General features: G+C 47.6%; 1 protein-coding gene across 1 annotated transcript in view; it reads right to left on the reverse strand.

Annotated features, from left to right (window-relative positions):
* The window catches only part of SCUBE3 (signal peptide, CUB domain and EGF like domain containing 3), a 1455403-nt gene that overhangs the window by 647438 nt on the left and 786108 nt on the right, over positions 1 to 21857 (reverse strand). The gene's annotated exons all lie outside the window — the stretch shown is intronic.

The following is a 21857-nucleotide window of genomic DNA, read 5'->3' on the forward strand; positions in this document are numbered from 1 at the left end:
CCTGGGTGAGGTAACTCGTGCACTCCGGTGCCCTAGTGTGTGTTGGCCCTCGAATTACTTACCTTGTAAGTGGCTTGCTTGCAGACTTCCTCGAAGTGCCCTAAAACTTTAAAAATCAAACCGCGACTTGCACCATTTTAATCAACAGGGAATCCGCGGCTGTGTTCACACACTGCACGCGACTCCCGTGGGCCTGTTACTTACCTGCTAACACTGCAGTAGTGAAGCCCCAGCGATTCTCCAGGCCCTAGGCCTCGTCATTTTGCAAGTTGACATTCTTATACCATTTTTTTAGTATATGGTCTGGTACACCCCTAGGGCTACAGCCATATTTGTACTTAATTTATTGTGAAACGTTGACATTTGAATGTGTACCTGGCTTCTAATGTCATAAAGAGATTCGTAGAGTGTGTCTAGTAGTAGATACATATATATTTGATATACATACCTGTGTTGTGTCCTTTCATTTGGTAATTCAAGAGATTATAAGGTAAAACAAGCTGCTTTACATTCCTCTGAGACTTAGCCTGAAGGCTGCGCTCCACAGCTACCACTAGGATAGCTTTCTTTAAAAGGTTGTCTTAAACCTATCTACCATAAGAGTTGAATTGGACTGGTGCAAGGTGGCCACTATAACTAGTGATCAGCATATCCCAGGCCAACTTCTCACATTGTTGGGCAGCATGTGGGATTCCAGCTTGCCATTGTTTTACCAGAAAATTTCTATTTGAATTACTAACTGAAAACCACTTAAGGTACTGAAGGTACATATAAAGTCAAGCTTAGTATCAATAAGTTCTACTGAACTTAGAGCTGTTTGTGAAGAGATAGCACACCCTTGCTACAGCTCAAGCTAGGTTCAGTAGGCCACAAACTAGTGTAGGTAGTGCAACACTGCATAACACTAGAATGTCCTCAAGGGATGGAGCCAGTGGGTCCACCCAGCCTCAGTACAAGGACATGACCTACTTTGACTTGAAGGCCATGTGTGTTGAAAGACACCTGAAACAAGGACAGTGTCCCTCCACACAACACCTGATAAATCTACTAGTAGCAGATGATCTCAGACTGGCTCTAGAAGCTGGTGGATCTGGATCAGGGGGTGGGTCAATTACAGTGTCTGGGTCTGATGACGAAAATCAGGATGACCAGGACTCTGTGATTGGAGGGCCAGACCCAGAAAGGTCTGAACAGGACAGAGGAATCTTCCCTAAGAGGACTGATAGAGTGGAAGAGAGGCCTAGGTCCCCTTCAAGGGAATCTGACCATTCATATCACTCTAACAGAGAATCTGTCCATCAGAGGAACTCCAACTTTCCCAGGGAGTCCTCCTCTGAAAGAAGGTTCAAGATGCTCCAGTATGAGGAAGCTAGGCTTGCCCTCAGAACCAAGCAATTGGCCTTAAATAGGGAAGCCTTCGAGCTCCAAAGAGCTTCTAAGAAGGAGGGGTTCGATACCCCTGGTGGCAGCAACGGTGTCCCTAGAGGCGGAGATTATATTCCAGACCATAGGAACCTGTCCAAGGTTGTTCCTCCCTACCAGAGTGGGGATGATATCCACAAATGAATAACTGCTATGGAGAGGGCCTGTAAAGTTCAACAGGTCCCCCAGAAACAGTGGGCAGCAATCTTGTGGCTCTCCTTTTCTGATAAAGGTAGAGACAAGCTCCTCACTGTTAGAGAAGAGGATGCTGATGACTATGAAGCCCTGAAGAGTGCATTAATAGATGGGTTTGGCTTAACCACTGAACAGTACAGGTTGAAGTTCAGAGATACCCAGAAAGCACAGACTCAGGATTGGACTGACTTTGTTGATTGTGCAACCAAGGCTCTAGAAGGTTGGCTGGTTGGTAGTAGTTACTGATTTTAAGGGATTGTATAATCTTATCATAAGAGAACAGATCCTTAATAATTGCCAAAACCAGTTGTTGCATCAAAACCTGGTGGACTCTGATCTGACCTCTCCCCAAGAATTGGGAAAGAAGGCAGACAAATGGGTCAGAACCAGGGTGAGGCAGAAAACCCAGAACCAAGGGGGTGACACCAAGAAGCAAGATCCTAAAGGCTCAGATAAAGGTGGGGATAAGTCAAAAGACCAGAAGTCTTCACAAGGGCCCCAAAAATCTGCAACTGGTGGGGATTCACAGTCTACAAAGGGAAACGGCCAAAAGAAGCCCTGGTGCAAATTCTGTAAACAGAAAGGGCACTGGACTTCTGATTGTACCAAGTCCAAAGACCAAACCACCACCACTCCAGCCCCTAAGGCACCTGTTCCCCCTAGTGCAGTCATTGCTGGAAGTGGTAATCAGAATAAGGGTGTAGTAGGGTTGACCCTGGGTTCTGATGTGGACTCTGGCCTAGTCAGAGTACCAACACAGGCATTGCTAGTTTGTGAGGGAGACCTTGATATGTCCTTCCTAGTGAGCCCCAGTAATCTGGGCAAGTACAAACAGCAGCCTATCATAAATGGCAAACAGGCTTTGGCATTCAGGGACACAGGTGCTAGTGTCACCATGGTGGCAGAGGATCTAGTGGACCCTGCACAGATCATCCTGGGTGAAATGTACCAGGTTATCAATGCAAGCAATGTCAGGACCAACCATAGTCAGGCAGTAGTGAATTTCTCCTGGTGAGGGGTAACTGGCCTCAAAAAGGTAGTAGTCAGTGCAGACCTCCCTGTCGAATGTTTGTTGAGCAATGATCTGGAGACTTCAGCCTGGTCTGAAGTAGAACTATGAACTCATGCTGAGATGTTGGGCATACCTGCAGAGGTGTTTGCTGTGACCAGGTCACAGGCCAAAATGCATAAAGCTGAACCAGCTCTGGATCCTGAAACTATGGACCAGATGCTACCCAAGAGGAGGAGCAGTAGGGTTAAGGCTGTGCCTTCCCCTCTGTCTCAGATCTCAGATTCCCCTCCTGAGGGAGGAGAAGCAGAGCCTGAAGAAGAAACTGCCCCAGAGGAACTTGAGCCTGGTCAGGTTGAGTTCTTGGGGCAGGGGGGGCCTTCCAGGGAAGATCTGAGCAAAGAGCAACAGTGCTGCCCCTCTCTTGAACCCCTCAGACATCAAGCTGCTGCTGAGGCTGCTGGGAGTGCTAGTGGGTCCCATAAAGTGTATTGGGATGAGAGACTCCTATATTCTGAGGCTAGAGATCCTACCCCTGGAGCCACCAGGAGGTTGGTAATACCTCAGAAGTTTAGGGGGTTCCTCTTGACCCTAGCACATGACATCCCATTGGCAGGACACTTGTGACAGGCTTGTCCCGCACTTTAATTGGCCACACATGTCTGAGGACACCAAGGAGTTTTGTCGCTCCTGTATCACTTGCCAAGCCATTGGCAAGTCAGGTGGCACAACAAAGGCCCCCCTGACACCACTACCTGTGGTGGGGGGTTCCCTTTGAAAGGGTAGGGATTGACATTGTTGGTCCCCTTGAATGGATCTGGGCACAGATTTATACTGGTGGTAGTGGATCATGCCACCAGGTATCCAGAAGCTATACCCCTAAGGACTACCACAGCCCCTGTAGTAGCAAGAGCACTCATTGGAGTTTTCTCCAGAGTGGGTTTCCCCAAGGAGGTCATATCTGACAGAGATGCAAACCTTATGTCAGGATATATAAAAGCAATGTGGAAGGAGTGTGGTGTCAATTATAAATTCACTACTCTCTATCACCCACAATGCAATGGGTTAGTTGAGAGATTCAACAAAACCCTAAAGGGAATGATTAAAGGCCTCCGAGAAAAGCTTAGGCGAAAATGGGACCTTTTACTTTCCTGCCTTCTGTTTGCATACAGGGAGGTTCCACAGAAGGGGGTTGGCTACAGCCCTTTTGAACTTCTGTGTGGGCACCCTGTCAGAGGACCCTTATGTCTGGTGAAGGAGGGATGGGAGTTACCTTTCAAACCTCCCAAACAGGATGTGGTGGACTATGTACTTGGTCTCCGCTCCCGGATGGCTGAGTACATGAAGAAGGCAACTAAAAACCTTGAGGCTAGCCAAGAATTACAAAACGTTTGGCATGACCAAAAGGCTGTCCTGACTGTTTATCAGCCAGGCCAGAAAGTGTGGGTGTTGGAGCCTGTGGCCCCAGCAGCTCTCCAGGACAAATGGAGTGGCCCCCATACAATTGTTGAGAAAAAGGGAGAAGTCACCTACTTGGTGGATCTTGGAACTCCCAGGAGCCCCCTTAGGGTGCTCCATGTCAACAGACTTAAGCCATATGGGGACAGGGCTGACATGGGCTTGCTCATGGCAACTAGTGAGGACTAGGAGGAGGAGAGTGACCCTCTCCCTGACCTGCTCTCAGAGAACCCTGATGATGGGTCAGTTGATGGTGTTGCTTTGGCAAGCAGCCTCACTGATCATCAGCAAACTGAATGCAGACAAGTTCTGCAACAGTTTAGACATATGTTTAGCCTGACCCCAAGTCAGACTTCCTGGTGCACCCATGAGGTGGACACTGGAGACAGTCTGCCTGTAAAGAGTAAAATCTACAGGCAACCTGACCATGTCAGGGACTGTATCAGGACTGAAGTCCAGAAAATGTTGGAACTAGGTGTTATTGAGCCTTCACATAGCCCTTGGGCTAGCCCAGTAATCCTTGTACCTAAACCTAATACCCAGGGTGGTAAGAAAGAAATTAGGTTTTGTGTTGACTACAGAGGCCTCAATGCAGTCACCAGGACTGATGCCTACCCAATACCAAGGGCAGATGAACTTATAGACACTTTGGCCTCAGCCAAGTATCTTAGTACATTTGACCTAACAGCTGGCTACTGGCAAAGCAAGCTAGCTGATGATGCCAAGGCCAAAACAGCATTTTCAAGCCCTGGTGGGCACTATCACTTTGTGGTAATGCCCTTTGGTTTGAAAAATGCACCTGCCACTTTTCAGAGGTTGGTGAATAAAGCTCTGACTGGTATGGGAACTTATTGCTTAGCTTATCTTGATGACATTGGTGTCTTTAGTTCCACCTGGCAGGATCACCTGGTCCACCTCAGAAATGTTTTGGAGGCCCTGCAAAAAGCAGGTCTCACTATCAAGGCCACCAAGTGCCAGATAGGGCAGAGTCAGGTTGTGTACCTGGGCCACCTTGTAGGTGGAGGCCAGGTTCAACCATTGCAGAGCAAAATCCAAACCATAATGTAATGGGTAGCTCCAACAACCGAGACACATGTTAGAGCCTTTTTAGGCCTCACCGGGTACTATAGGAGGTTTGTTAAGGGATATGGATCTATAGTGATCCCCTTAAATGATCTGACCTCTAAGAAAATGCCAAAAAAGGTTCAGTAGACAGCTGGCTGTCAAAAGGCATTTGATGACCTCAAGCAGGCAATGTGCACTTCCCCCATCTTGCAGAGTCCAGATTACAAAAAGAAGTTCATTGTTAAAACAGATGCTTCAGAGCTGGGTGTGGGAGCTGTACTGTCTCAACTTAATGATGAAGGTCAAGACCAGCCAGTAGCTTTCCTAAGCAGAAGGCTGACCCCTAGAGAGAAACGTTGGTCAGCTATAGAGAGGGAGGCCTTTGCTGTGGTGTGGGCCCTGAAGAAGCTGAGGCCATACTTGTTTGGCACTCACTTCATTGTTCAGACTGACCACAAGCCCCTCCTATGGCTCAAACAGATGAAAGGTGAAAATCCTAAACTGCTCAGGTGGTCCATTTCCCTACAGGGGATGGACTATACAGTGGAACATAGACCTGGGACCCAACATGCCAATGCAGATGGACTCTCAAGGTATTTCCACTTAGAACATGAAGACTCAACTGGTCAAGGTTAGTTTAATGTCCCTGTGTTTGGGGGGGGGTTGTGTAGGAGAGTAGGATCTGCATTTGTGTTGCCCCCACTTTTTTTCTGATGTATACACTGGTTTCTGGCCCTAGTCTGGCTGGGTCCCTGCTAATCAGGGCCCAAGACGCCTGCCACGACGGAACCCAACCAGCTTAGTTGCATCCTGATCAACACCCACTCCGCACACAAACACGCCGTCGAACTCTGGGACCTACTTGACACCACATCACGGGACGTCGCCTTCCTGACCGAGACCTGAATGAACGAAACCTCCTCGCCAAACATCGCCATAGCCATCCCAGATGGTTACAAGATCACCCGCAGAGACCACACCAACAGGGCTGGAGGAGGAATCGCCATCGTCCACAAAAACACCATTAGGGTCTCAACAAACACCAAAGACTCCCTCAGCACTGCCGAACACATGCACTTCCAGATCCACACGAACCCCAAGACCACCCTAAGAGGCACCCTCGTCTACAGACTGCTAGGACCCCGAGCACAATTCTGCGACTCTATCGCCTACCTTATCAGCACGCATGCACTGACCTCCACCGACTACATCCTCCTCGGAGACCTGAACTATCACCTGGAGAACAACAACGACAGCAACTCCTCCACCCTGATCGACAATCTCACCAACTTTGGACTGAAAGAGCTCGTCACGACGCCGACCCACATCGCTGGCCACACGCTAGATGCCATCTTCTCCTCAAGCCCCCACGTCACCTTCAGCCACGCCTCCGAACTCACCTGGACAGACCACCACTGCATCCACTTCTCCTACCGGAAACCCCTCACACACCACCACACACTACAGACCACCCGCCGTGGCTGGAGCAAAGTCTCCCAAGAACAACTACAGACAAGCCTCGCACTCAACCCTCCGACGAACCCCACCAACCCCGATGAAGGTGCACTCACCCTCGAACGCTGGATGAATGACTGCGCCAACACCGTCGCTCCGCTGAAAAACCCCACCAGCAGAGACACCAGCAGAAGAGTCAGCTGGTTCACCCCGGAACACCCCGACTCAAAACGAACCTGCCGGAAACTGGAAAACATATGGCACAGCGACAAGACGCCAGACAGCCGCACTGCTCACAAAGACGCCATCCGCAACCACCACCACCTCATCAGGACCGCCAAAAGGACCTCCTTTACAGACCGCCTCGACAACAACGCACACAACAGCAAGGAGCTCTTCACCATCGTGAAGGAACTCTCCAACGCCAACGACATCCCACCATCGCAAGCCCTGTGCGACTCCCTCGCCACCTTCTTTCACTGGAAAATCACCGACATCCATGACAGCTTCAGACACCGGACGACCCCTACAGACAACACCGCACCAAACCCACCGCACCCCACCACCCACGTCACCCTGACAACCTGGGCCAACGTGAGCATCGAGGACACAATCAAGACCATGGGAACTATCCACTCCGGATCCCCGTCTGACCCTCTCCCGCACCACATCTTCAACAAAGCCAGCAAGTCCATTGCACCCCACCTGCACAAAATCTTCAACCTCTCCTTCGAGACTGCCACCTTCCCTGAGAGCTGGAAGCACGCAGAGATCAACGCCCTACTGAAGAAACTCAAGGCAGATCCGAGCGACCTCAAGAACTTCCGACCCATCTCCCTGCTTCCGTTCCCAGCAAAGGTCATCAAGAAGATCGTAAACACCCAGCTCACCCGTCACCTCGAAGACAACAGCATCCTGGACCCGTCCCAATCAGGATTCCGCAGCAACCACAGCACCGAGACCGACCTCATCGCCGCCACAGACGACATCAGGATCCTGCTAGACAACGGCGAGACGGTGGCCCTCATCCTCCTGGACCTCTCCGCCGCCTTCGACACCGTCTGCCACCGCACACTATGCACGCGCCTCCACGACGCAGGGATCCGAGACAAGGCCCTGGACTGGACCACCTTCTTCCTCTCCGGCAGAACTCAGAGTCCGCCTCCCCCCGTTCCGATCTGATGCCTCCGAGATCATCTGCGGATCTTCCTTCAGCCCGAGGCTGTTCAACGTCTACATGGCACCACTAGCATGCATCGCCCGACAGCACAACCTCAACATAATCTCCTACACCGACGACAGTCAGCTGATCCTCTCCCTCACCAAGGACCCCCTCACCGCCAAATTCAACCTCCACCAGGGAATGAAGGCCGTCGCAGACTGGATGGAGGACAGCCGCCTCAAACTGAACACAGACAAGATGGAAATCCTCATCCTCGGGTCCAACCCCTCCGCATGGGACGACTCTTGGTGGCCCATGTCACTGGGGTCCCCCCCGGCCCCCACCGACCACGCACGCAACCTGGGAGTCATCCTCGACTCGAAACTCTCCATGACCAAACAAGTCAACGCAGTCTCCTCCACCTGTTTCAACACCCTCCACATGCTCCGCAAGATCTACAGATGGATCCCGACAAACACGAGGAAAACAGTCACCCAGGCCCTAGTCAGCAACAGACTCGACTACGGAAACGCCCTCTACGCCGGAGCCTCGTCGAAGCTCATCAACAGACTACAGAGAATCCAGAACGCCTCGGCACGCCTGATCCTCGACGTCCCACGCCGCGACCACATCACCCCCCACCTGAGGAGCCTGCACTGGCTACCCGTCGACAAAAGAATCTCCTTCAAGCTCCTGATCCACGCACACAAGGCACTCCACAAAACCGGCCCAGCCTATCTCAACAGTCGACTCTCCTTCTACGTGCCCAACAGGAAACTCCGCTCCGCTGACCACGCCCTGGCCACGGTCCAACACATCCGGAGAACTACTTCCGGAGGCAGATCCTTCTCCCATCGTGCCGCCAAGACCTGGAACACCCTCCCCCTCTACCTGCGACAAACCGAAGACCTGCTGACCTTCAGGAGACAACTCAAGACCTGGCTCTTCGACCAATAGCAGCAGCTCCCCCCCCCCCCCAGCGCCTTGAAACCCTCACGGGTATGTAGTGCGCTTTACAAATTATGTGATTGATTGATTGATTGATACTGTGGTACCTTATGAGCCCCTAGTATACGGTACCTTAGGTACCTAGGGCATGGGTACTTCACAGGCCTACCAGGGGCTGCAGCATGTATTATGCCACCCCTGGGAAGCAGACTCAATCTGACACCACAGGCCTGCTACTGCAGCCTGTGTGAGGTAGTGTTAGCACTCCTCACAGGGATATAGGTTTCTATATCTCACCATACACACACATATAAACCTATCAGCCACCCCTATGGAAGGCCCTATCCATCCTGAGGGCAGGGTGCGTGGTTTACAATGTGAGGGGGTGCCTCTGCCTGAGCGGGGCCCCTCTGCAGGTACCAGAGTCTATTCTCTATGGCTGTTTGTGGATGCGGTTAAACCATATACTCTTAAGTGCATTAAAATGCTAACTTTAGAATGACTGCATCAAAACATGTCATGTTTGGTGTCAAACAACTTGGAATCATACCCCCACATCAGTCCATGATGTGGGAGCATGATCCCACCCTTCTAGAGGGGACGACATGTAAAACGACAGAAATCCTATAGAGCCCTGGCATCACAAAATGGATGCCACCAGCACAGACACTGGGCTGCCCTCCTGCTGCTGACTGAAACTCGCAGTGGAGGAAGCCCAACAAAAGGCATCCTGTCACAGGGAGGTGTCACCACCTTCCAGACAGGATTTAGTGTATTGGAGCTGGGTGGGTGCACTCCTAGAGTGCTTTGAAGTCCTGCACTGGGGGAGCAGTAGGCTCCTCTGTGCATATGCCAGCTCAAACCGGTTCAGGGGCTACCTGTCCCTGCTCTGGCGTGAAACTGGACAAAGGGAAGTGGGTGTAACCACCCCCTACCCTGACCCTCCCAGAGAAGTGGTCATAGAGCTAGTCCCTCCCCTATCTTCACTATAAGATTGCAAACTTTGCCATTGCAAATCAGATAACCCTGGACGACGCTCTACAAAAAATAATCCTGGCCCTTCGACGTTCCACTACCTTTGGAAGACAGAAGAATCTCCCTTGGAGTCAAGGAGTGACTCCCCTGCTTGGCAGGCACCAAAAACCTTAATCAACGGTTGCAAACTTTCCCGCTCCTGCCGGAGTTCAAAGTCCCTGCAGCCCCGGAAGTGGATTTCCTGACTTCTCGACGGCCATTGTGAGTCCCCAGCAGAGCTGTGGCGAGTGGACCCCACGAGTGACGAGGAACAGCAATACCCGGGGACCGTGCACTATTGTCGAGTGCAACCCCTTCACGACGTTCAACGAACTTGTGCATTGGACCATTTGTGGCACAAGCCTCCAGTAGGTCTTGCAACAAAAATCAGCAGCCCCGTCCCGAGTGACCGTGGGCTCCTGTGAAGCATTTCCTGTGGCGTCTTTGCGATCCATCGCCCGTTGGCTTGCGGGTCCCTCGAAGACTTTCTTATCGACTCAAAGGGCTCCCCTGGTTGCTCCAGGCCTGCCCTCACTTACCTTTGCTGGGTGAGTCCCTCAGACCTTGCTGGTCTGCACCATCGACTTTCTTCACTCCACACAAGACTTGCAGTTGCCAAGGCTTGTTGGCTCCAATCCAGTTGCTGACACCACCATCAGCTGCAGACATTATGGGACACTCGGAATCCAGCTGCTGGTCATCGTCAAGCCTTCCTGGACCTCATGAGCAAAGAGTCAAAACACCATCGACGACCTGAAATCACCCAACATCCTTGGTCAGCCATCTTCCTGGCCACCGGTCACTGGCAAGTGACTTTGAACACTGTCCCTTCAATTTTCAGGTCTTCCACCCTTGGATTCCACCGGACACTTCTTCATTCGACGCAAGCGGCAAGTCTTCTTTGGTCTCCATAGAAAACAGCGACACGACCCAACAGCAAAAGACACCTATGCACCCGGCTTCCCTGGGTGAGGTAACTCGTGCACTCTGGTGCCCTAGTGTGTGTTGGCCCTCGAATTACTTACCTTGTAAGTGGCTTGCTTGTAGACTTCCTCGAAGTGCCCTAAAACTTTAAAAATCAAACAGCGACTTGCACCTTTATAATCGATAGGGAACCCGCGGCTGTGTTCACACACTGCACGCAACTCCCGTGGGCCTGTTACTTACCTGCTAACACTGCAGTAGTGAAGCTCCAGCGATTCTCCAGGCCCTAGGCATTGTCATTTTGTAAGTCGACATTCTTATACCATTTTTTTAGTATATGGTCTGGTACGCCCCTAGGGCTCCAGCCATATTTGTGCTTAATTTATTGTGAAACGTTGACATTTGAATGTGTACCTGGCTTCTAATCTCATAAAGAGATTAGTAGAGTGTGTCTAGTAATAAATACATATATATTTGATATATATACCTGTGTCGTGTCCTTTCATTTGGTAATTCAAGAGATTATAAGGTAAAACAAGCTGCTTTACATTCTTCTGAGACTTAGCCTGAAGGCTGCTCTCCACAGCTACCACTAGGATAGCTTTCTTTAAAAGGTTGTCTTAAACCTATCTACCATAAGAGTCGAATTGGACTGGTGCAAAGTGGCCACTATAACTAGTGACCAGCATATGCCAGGCCAACTTCTCACAATATAGTACATGGTATATACTATGCACCAAAAAGTGTGATTTAAGATGAACCGGGGTGTGAAATATAATATCCAATACATTGTGCGCAATGACAGATTCATTGGAGAGCGCGAGATAGCACAGGCACTAGCGCGTGGTATGCGATATGCGCCTTGAAGTGTAATATGCACAGGGCAGTGTTGTGTAACCTAGCTAGTCTCTAAAGTTGTAATATAAAATATGTGCTGGGGAGTGTAACGTTGCATATGCACTGTGACAAAGATATGGATCCCAGATTGTAATATGTATGGCATAGCACTGTGCGTTATAATATAGGCATCGAGGAAGGCACGTCAGATGGGGCAATATAACCCGTGCGAAGGCAAGTGTGGCATGACATATTCACGGGGTGGTGTTACAGTGCACATGGGCGTGTCATAGCATACGCACTAGCTGGTGGAATACAACACAGAGGTGTGTGTCACTCGGCGGGCACTGGTGGGTGTAACACAGCGCTGTGACGTGTCCTGGGTCGCCTGAATGCGGGGATGTGACGGCACCTCGCCGCAGCCAGTGGACGCGCCGCGGCGACCCGCCGCCAGAGGCCGGGGGTCACCGCTCCGGAGCCAGGGCGGATCATGTGGGCCGGGTGAGAAAAGACACCATTTTGGGCCCGGATCCTGGCAGCAATCTGAGTTTTCACCACCCCTCCAACAGCCCCCACATAATCAGGAGCACTGGCGACAGGTAAGGGTGGCTGGATGTAAGCAGATGGCGGCGGATCTGGGAGTGGATGATAGAGGAGTCCGGAGCACTCTCAGAGTGCGACCGCCATCTTAACGCTCCTAGCCACTCCCCCCCATTGCTTATATCCTTAATAAACATAAGCAGTATGGTTTAAAAAGACCACATCCATAAACAGAGCCATGGTACACATTTTGTTTTCCAATCCATCCATCAACCAGGTATTGCAGTACCTCCAGGAATGGTGCACTCCCCCACCTGGGGACAACAAAGCTGTTCAAAGAAAGACGAGAAAACAAAAGTAGGCTTCACTGCAATGTCTGTAAAGTGAGGCTGATGTGTTTGGATGTTAATAAAACCAATCTGGCCACTTTGCAACCACTCTGTCTTGCTTTATTTAGTTATGTATTTATTTTTCATATTTAAAACCTTCTATTTCTCTCCATCCCGCTGCACTTTGGAATAGAAAAATGTCAGAAAAAGGGCATTTCCCGCAAGAGTGTTTTTCTTTTTTGGATCCATTTCACAGGGAAGCAACTAAATGAAAGAAGGAAAGATAGGTTGTGAACCGTTTCTTCAAGTTACGGTTTTCAGTAAGTGAGGAGCAAGACAGAAGGAGAGGGAATAATAGGAAGAGAGGGGGGGGGGACAGCTGCCAGCACAAAAAAGAAGAGGACATTGCCGAGTCCTATTCCTTCTCTGCCCGTCCCCGAACGTCCCCGAAAGCAAGCCGAGCCTTATCTGAATGCCTTTGTCCGCCCCCAAAATAGTGCTGCCTGGGGTGGACCGCCCTCACCGCCCCCGCCGCCCCCCCTAGCTACGCCACTGTCGTGAAGGGTTCTCTCACACTTGTCTGCACTAAGTTTACTCTCTCATTCTGATTCACTCAGCCTCACTAATTCACACACTCACTCATTCTCACTCTGTCTTACTCATTCTCACTCATTCTGAATTACTCAGTCTTACTGAGACTCACTCACTCAGTCTCATGTGCAGTGACACTTAGTTACACTCACTGCCATTCTACCTCACTCGCACACATACTCTCGCTCTCACTGTCAGTCCCTGAAGCGGGTCTGCATTTGAATTTTTGTTATACCAAGAGTGAATAATTATTCAACCTTGATATATAGTTTAGCTGTGAAGCCCATAAAGGAAAGCAACCACTGGTCCAGGGACACCTTTGCATCAGATTCGAGTGCCCAGCGTATGATGCAATACATATTGCACCTGATAAAATGAGAGACCTCGGTGTTTAAAATTTTTTGGGAGTGATTATTATTGCCTACTCTGAGTTATTCCCTCGATAACTTGGTACTTTAGACCTAAACTAGGGCAGTCAGATGATGAGCTTCACGAGAGAGAAGAGAGAAGAGAGAGAGAGAGAGAGGTTTTTTTGGCCGTCCTGCAGCAAAGCGAGGTATGTTTTGGTTAACAATCAACCAAAGGATGTCATTTGAGTCAGTCGGTGTACAAACACTCCCTAACCACCGGTACAGGGTATGATGAAATAGTCCTCACTTGCTCAGCATAAACTGTCTGGAACAGAATCAAAAATATGTTGCCGTCAACCTGATAACCAAAAATACATCTTAATAAATGTATTTTCACAAGGTCATTTACTGTTATTTGGTATTTAAAAATTACTTGAAACCACTGTACTGAGGTTGTCAGACAGATCTCTAGCTGCACAGGATCACACTGGCCGACACGGCATGAGCTGGTCTGGTGATAAAGGCCCCCCTTTCCCCACAGGGCCTTTCATTAGCTTAAGGCTTTTGCAAACCAAAGGGCCAGCTCTAAGATCCTCTGCTGCGAGTGGTGCAGCTTGTTAGCCAGTAACAAAGAGAGGGGATGGGGGTGGGTACTGAAGCACTGCCACCCACTACTGCCCATCGGAGACGGTCTGCCAAAGTGACTCTGTGCAGGCAGGAAACATCAGTGGCTCTGTGGGAGGTTCGAGCAAGGAGATCAGAGCGCCCAGGGCAGCCTTTGTCTACACCTCACAGGTACTTAAGAAATCCGATTGCTTTATAGGAACAAGCATTGGCATAGCCCAGGGGTCTCACCTTTGGGACCTTGTAAGTGTTTAGCCACGCAACAGTTGATGTTGTTGCACCAAGGATATTGTGCTGGATAACTGAACACTTATAGGGTCCCAAAGGTGAGATCTGTTGGCTATGCCAATGCTTGTTTGTAATGTCTTTGTTGTTGTTTAGATACATAAACAGCAAACACATTCATGTAGCAATATAAGCATACCCAGAAGCATATACAGACAAAATGTAGAGATATGCAGTGAGACAGTACACAAAAGGCAACATGCAAACACAGGTGGTTATCAATGGATGCGCTGATGGCTGTTAAGGGGAATACATGGTTAAAAAGACTGTTGGATGACTGTATGTGCATATTATGGTGGATCGGTGTTAATCAGATAACTAGCTTGATGCACATGCGAACATATGGGTGAACACCTGGGTGTTAGAGGATGGATCAATGTGCAGGTAAGAGTGGATGGATATGTGCTTGGTTGAAGGTGGTTTAGGGATGAATAGGTATGGGTGGATACACAACTGTACGCAGATCCATGTGGATAACTGAGCAGGATAACTGTGCGTTCAAGGGTGATAGGGCCAAAGATTAAGTGAGTGCATAGCTCGGGCTATGGGTAAGGGTAGGATGTGTGGATGTAATTGCATGTGTGGATGTAATTGCATAGGTGAATGGAGGAATGCATAAGAGTGGGAGTGGATGCCTCCATCAACATTTAAATTAAATGAGTCATGGTTTGCTCATGACATTCTAAACATTGCATGACTAATTACTCCATTGATGAAAATATCTATTAAATTATACCTTTCTGTTCACATAGATAAGCACAGACAGAACAGATTTCGCTAAAAGTTCAAATGCATACAATTTGGGTCTCTGGATACAGGTGCCATGAACCTGTCAACACATAGCAGTGCGGGGCAGATTTTTGAAACAGCTGATTGTATGGTGGCATGGTCTGATTTTTGTGTTGGTTTGTGGATGGTTGAAGGGATCTAGACAAAATTGCTGGTACAGGCCTGGTTTCTTCTGGGTTTGTGAAAGAGGTAGGGAAATTGTTGCTTAAGTGGTTTCATGAATAGGCTCTATGTGAAAGAAAGCTATGAGAAAGCAAATCGCTGGAGGTTGTCTAAATATATGGTCCATGTGGGTGTGGTCTTTTTGAGGTGGTTAGTGTGGCAGTTATGTATAGGGAGGAATGTGAGATACTGGATGGGAATGCCTGATCTGGGGGGAGCTGCCCAATGTGTGCTTGTATGTGGCCGGGTTGTGACTATTCTTTTTTCTAAAGGCCTACTGTGGTTAACTAACAAGCCTTGCTGTGATCTGTAGGCAATAAGCGCTTGCTGTGATTTATATTGGTTTGTGATAGGCCGTGAAGGGGTAGCTCAGTGGTAATTTGTGAGACTGCTCAGTCTCAGTGAAAGCTATCCTCATGGCTAAATTCACGGGAACTCTGTCTACTCATTGTATTTTTTTTTATTGATTGTGTCTTTGTATACTATATTGTGCCTTCTTATGACCTGTAAAGCGCTCTGATACTCGCAAGAGTCTTGTTCGCGCTATATAAAACCTTCAAAATAAATAAATAAAAAGTATTACACATCCAGCGGTGGATGTGTGTTTCATTAACCGTGAGGGGGGTTTCTTGCATAGTTTGGTCGAATTTTTGTCGAATCCCCTTTGAATGGCTTGGTGTGCGTGTGTATTAAATGTGCCCGTCAATAGCTATCCATGTTTGTATAAATAAACGACAAGGGTGTCTACTTGGAGAGTACCCACCGGCGTGGGCGCCGGGATTAGGCACGGTAGGACGTCAGACACGTCAGAGCTTCACTAGCGGTGTAAATACATTCCACGTGGATTCATTGTATGCATAGTCGCCTTTTAATGAATATTACGCAAATCGTCATGGTGATAGGTACATACGGTTTGTCCAGCATGTCCTAGGTGTTTCTATAAATATATATTTTTTTAAATAATAAAAAACAAAGGCCGGTCCCGGGGGATGGGGTCCCCGGGGCCATAAGTGGCCTGAGGAGGGGGGCAACGCAGCCCCCCTCCTAAAGAATTTTGTTTTAAAAAAGGCCATGACCCGGGGGTTGCGGTCCCCGGGGCTGATTAAGGCCTTGGGAGGGGGGCCACGCGGTCCCCTTCCAAATTTATTTTTTTCAACAAGAGAAATTAGGGTGCAGGCCCTGGGGGATGGGGTCCCCAGGGCCAATAAATTAAAAAAAGAAGGAGGGCCACACAGCCCTCCTTCTTCAAAAAATAAAATAAATAAAAGACAGGCATCGCGCCGGAGGCCATGCCCCCTCCTTGCAGCACTCTGCAAACGCGCCCCCTGGCCAGTTGTAAGTTGGGAAATTAATTCCCCTTCAATACTGAGGGTCCCTGAGGGCCAACTAGCCCAACAGGTATCTCCAGTATGCGCCCGGGAGCTGCGTTGCAGACAGGTGTTCTGAGGCCACGCCCCTTTTTACACCTCTATGCAACGCAGCTCTGTGGCACTTACTGGAGGTACCTAGTGGGCTAGTTTTACCCTAGGGACCCTTAGGATTCAAGGGGACTTAATCTCTCAACTTAGAATGGCCACAGGGCGCGTTTACACAGTGGTGAAGGGAGGGGTTGGGGCCTGAGGTGACGTGTGCAAACACGCCCTGTGGCGCGTTTTAAGTTGGGGAAATAATTCCCTTTCAATCCTGAGGGACCCTGGGGGCCAACTAGCCCATCAGGTGCTTCCAGTAAGCGCCACTGCTCTGCATTGCAGAGAGGTGGTGCAGGCCGTGCCCCTTTTTACACCTCTCTGCAATGGCGCTTACTGGACGTACCTAGTGGGCTATTTTGCCCCAAGGGACCCTCAGGATTCAAGGGGACTTAATCTCCCAACTTAAAACGGCCACAGGGCGTGTTTACACAGTGGGGAAGGGAGGGGACGGGGCCTGAGGTGACGTGTGCAAACACGCCCTATGGCGCGTTTTAAGTTGGGGAAATAATTCCCCTTCAATCCTGAGGGACCCTGGGGGCTAACTAGCCCACCAGGTGCTTCCAGTAAGCGCCACTGAGCTGCGTTGCAGAGAGGTGGTCCAGGCCATGCCACTTTTTACACCTCTCTGCAACGCAGCTCTGTGGCGCTTACTGGAGGTACCTAGTGGGCTAGTTTGACCCTCAGGATTCAAATGAACTTAATCTCCCAACTAAAAATGGCCACAGGGCGTGTTTACACAGTGGTGAAGGGAGGGGTCGGGGCCTGAGTTAACGTGTGCAAACACGCCCTGTGGCGCGTTTTAAGTTGGGAAAATAATTCCCCTTCAATCCTGAGGGACCCTGGGGGCCAACTAGCCCACCAGGTGCTTCCAGTAAGCGCCACTGCGCTGCGTTGCAGAGAGGTGGTCTAGGCCGTGCCCCTTTTTACATCTCTCTGCAACGCAGCTCTGTGGCGCTTACAGGAGGTACCTAGTGGTCTAGTTGGACCCTAGGGACCCTCAGGATTCAAGGGGACTTAATCTCCCAACTTAAAACGGCCACAGGGCGTGTTTACACAGTGGGGAAGGGAGGGGACGGGGCCTGAGGTGACGTGTGCAAACACGCCCTGTGGCGCGTTTTAAGAGGTGGTTTTAATCCCCTGCCCTATTATATACTAGGGGCTTACAGAGGAGGTCATGCTAATCACAGGGGGACCCCAACGCATAGTGTTCCCTAGCGTATGTAGGTGTTTACACTGTATTCTGAGTGTCTTTTAACATAGCACTGGCTCTAGGACTGGTTAGTCAGACTCAGTTACCACCAGTATCCGTCTGAAAAAGTTGTGGGTACAGGATGATTTTGCAACAAGGCTTCGTTCTGCTCTTCTGTTTGTTCTTTCTACACGTTATCCTTCTTCCTGCACTTTTCTTCGTCTTTGAGGACTTCTGTTGCTTCTTTCTGCATTTCTTTATTTTCTTTCTGTGCGTTTTTTCTTCTTTCTTCACGTCCTATCTCTGTAGGCATAGTTTGAAATTAGCATTTAAAAAACCTTTGAAATTCACTGAAAAAAACATAGGTTTCAGGCACCTTATAGTTAGGAATTAGCATTTAAAAAACCTTAGAAATTCACTGAAAAAAAACATAGGTTTCAGGGGCGTTATAGTTAGCTGGACTTTTCACTCGTACAAAACCATTGAAATTCCCCCGTTATAGTTAGTTCAGCTAACTATAACTCGCGCACCCGCAATGCACTGCTGATGACGTCACATATTACATCACTCATGACATGGTCAGTGACATCACTCATGACATCACTCATGACATTTCAAATGACATCACTGATGACATTATCCTTGTGATAGAGTGGCAGACCTCCTCTCCCCCTAATATAACCTTAGATACACACATTCAAAAATAGAAACTAAAATTTTCAAAACAATGGACATACCAATACCAGTTCCAACAACCTATTCAGTAATTCTAAGATCCACATACACATCCACTCATTCACCAACAGTCCTATACAGTCACTCATACATGTACTCACTCATCATATGTACTCATACACCTATACACAACGCCACTCATCCATAGAGTTACTCACACACATAGTCACTCATGCTAATAAAGGATCAAACATCCATTTACTTGCATACACAGTTATACACACACCACCACACTTACTTCTACAGAAACTTACACATACTTAGTCTTTTAAACAATCACTTATAGAAACACATACTTATTCATACATAAACTCTTCCAATCTCTCACTCTCACATATACTCACTTATATACACCAATAGTCACATATACTAGTTTAAAACATATGTAGTTACTCATAAAGACACTATTGAGACAGTCATTCACTCACTAACACACCCATGCACACACTCATCCACCCATACAGTCCTGCACACATGCTGTCTTCAACACATACAGCGAGTCACTCATTCATGCACCTATGCACTACGTAATACCCCCCACCGAATCATACAGACACTCAGACACTCATACTGATACTCAAAAAAACAACTAATAACCTATATAGACACTCATGTAGCTACTCACCAACCCATGCAGCCACTTATATACAAAGTGAGAGACTGATACAGATATTTACATATTTAAACATTACTCACTAAGCCATGTATTCACTAAGATACACTTAATCAGTCAGTTATACAATAAATTTTTCAAAAACAAATCATCCATTTAGACACTTATATACCGATTTATTCTTCCATCAACCTTGAGATATACATATATAAAACGTATGTAATTTTCAGAAAAACACACATTCATTGGATGATGTCATCAGTGATGTCATCAGTGATGTCATCAGTGATGTCATGAGTGATGTCACTGACCATGTCATGAGTGATGTAATATGTAACGTCATCAGAAGTGCATTGCGGGCGTGCGAGTTATAGTTAGCTATTCATCAGAAAGTTGAAACTTCAGAATGTACATCTCATGCATCCTGGGAAAGGCAAAAATACTGAGGCAACAAGGGTAACCAGTGATACAGATATTCTCACTGGCAACGATCAGGACACTTTAATGACGCTTCAGATGCTAGAAACATCAGGATATACGAACGATCCAAATGATCTGAAAGGAGCTGGATCTAACCCACAATAAGCTGGAATTGAACAGACAAGTGGGAATAGCGGACTTAAAAAGAAATCAAGAACTTGTCCTCAGGTGCCATATGACTCTATAGACGTCTTTAATGATGCCTTCATTCAAGACCTGAGGAATCTTCAACATAAAACAAATACTATTAAACATTTCAATATCTCGCAGAAAAAATGGCAGGCCATTCAAAGTCTTAAACAGGATGATTCAATGATAGTGAAACCCTCAGATAAAGGGGGTAATATTGTGGTCTTTCCAAAAGAACAATATCTCAGGGAAGCCATGAACCAACTGGAAGACAGGGACTGCTATCTACCCACGACAAGAAAGGACTACTCTACATGCATCGAGACCTTTCATCAGCACCTGCGAGTCTGGAGGGATGAGGGAATGTTGGACACTGAGGAATTTAACTTTTTGTTCTGTGAGTACCTAACGTTACCAACATTTTATCACCTTCCTAAGGTGCATAAAGACATTCATTGACCTCCAGGAAGACCCAGAGTTGCCTCTATAAATAGCCTTCTTGAAAACTGTTCCATTTATTTGGATTCTTTTTTGGCACCTTGGATAAAGAATCTTAGCTCTTACTTCAAAGATACAAAGAACTTTCTGAGGTTGATCGAAGGAGTTAATTGGGAACCTGATATGCTACTGATCACTCTGGACATTACTAGCTTGTATACCTAAATATACCATAACCAGGGAATTGCTTCTGTTAAATGGTTTTTGGAAAAGCGTCCTCTGAAATTCAAAAAACTCAATAAGATGCTTCTTGAAATGTTAACATTCTGCTTAGAAAATAAAATGTTTATCTTCGCAGGGCAGCTATACGGGCAACAACGTGGTACCGCCAAGGGCACGTGCTTCGCCCCCAGCAAAAAGTACATTGGCAGTACTGTACATCCTGCTAAGAAGCGTATGCTAGAGCACATGCGAGCAATAGCTAAAAAAGATAACTACCCTGTAGCTCTCCATTTTGAAGATGTTCACAAGAGCAACCGTGACCTGTTAACTTTTTATTGTTTTGATCAAATCCCTAAGAACGAAAGAGGGGGAGATAGAGTCAGGAGATTACGTTCATTAGAATCTAAATATATCATTAAGCTTGGTACTATGGGTCCTCAGGGTCTGAACAACGATGATGAGCTATGGGCTCACTTGGAATAAGGTTTTAATCTTTTGAGGAAGATATAGTGGGGTACACACATCTCTGACCCATTTATGGTTATGTACAGTTCATGACATGTAGAATTTGGTGACCTCAGAGGCCTATGTGACAATAACAACAAATAGGTACTATGTACCTTGGATAAGTCTGACAATGTATATTTATGACATGAAAAGGGTAGACAATGCTGGCAGTTACTTGTTGTTTGTTGTTGTTTTTTGTATCCTTTACCTGTATGATAGTCTTTTATGCTATATCAGTATAAGGAGCCGATTCTGGGCTTGATGAAAATATCTGACTTACCTCTCCCTGTGCATTTTTTGGTAGAACTGTATGCCTATTAGGCAGTGAGGTAGATATTTAAGCACGGACATGTCCGTATCTGGCCTCTGATCACTCCTCTATGCAATTTATCACCCTCTTCTTTCTAAAAGTCAATGCCCATTCAGGGCAACATAGCTAAGTGATAATTGTTGTGATTCCAACTAAAGGATTAAACCATAATTAAGAAATTGACTCATGAAGCACGATAAGTGATGCGGGGCTTCACTTATGGGTTATGCATATATTCATAAGATACGAGTTACGGTATTATAATGATGAAATCTGTAAATGCCGTTTACGATTTGAAATTGACACATTATACCTTATAGATATGAAGGTTGGATGTAACGATTATCAATTTCATGAGGGTACAATATATATGTTGTCGAGCGATTAACCTTTTTGATTTTAAATGATGCCACAGAAAACGTGAAGATGGCTGACACAAAAACAAAGCATTATGCATGAACTAAGCCGTCTTTTATGTTTTCCACTTTCTATTGCACTTTTTTTCACTATAAATATGGTGGTGTTTTGAGACACAAACTGAAATTGACAAAGCCGGAGTGGCGAAACGCATCTGTCAGCGCTGAGGGGGGGGTCTACATGAATAAA

The sequence above is a fragment of the Triturus cristatus genome, chromosome 1_1 (genome assembly GCF_964204655.1).
Source record: "Triturus cristatus chromosome 1_1, aTriCri1.1, whole genome shotgun sequence".
In the NCBI taxonomy this organism is placed as follows: domain Eukaryota; kingdom Metazoa; phylum Chordata; class Amphibia; order Caudata; family Salamandridae; genus Triturus; species Triturus cristatus.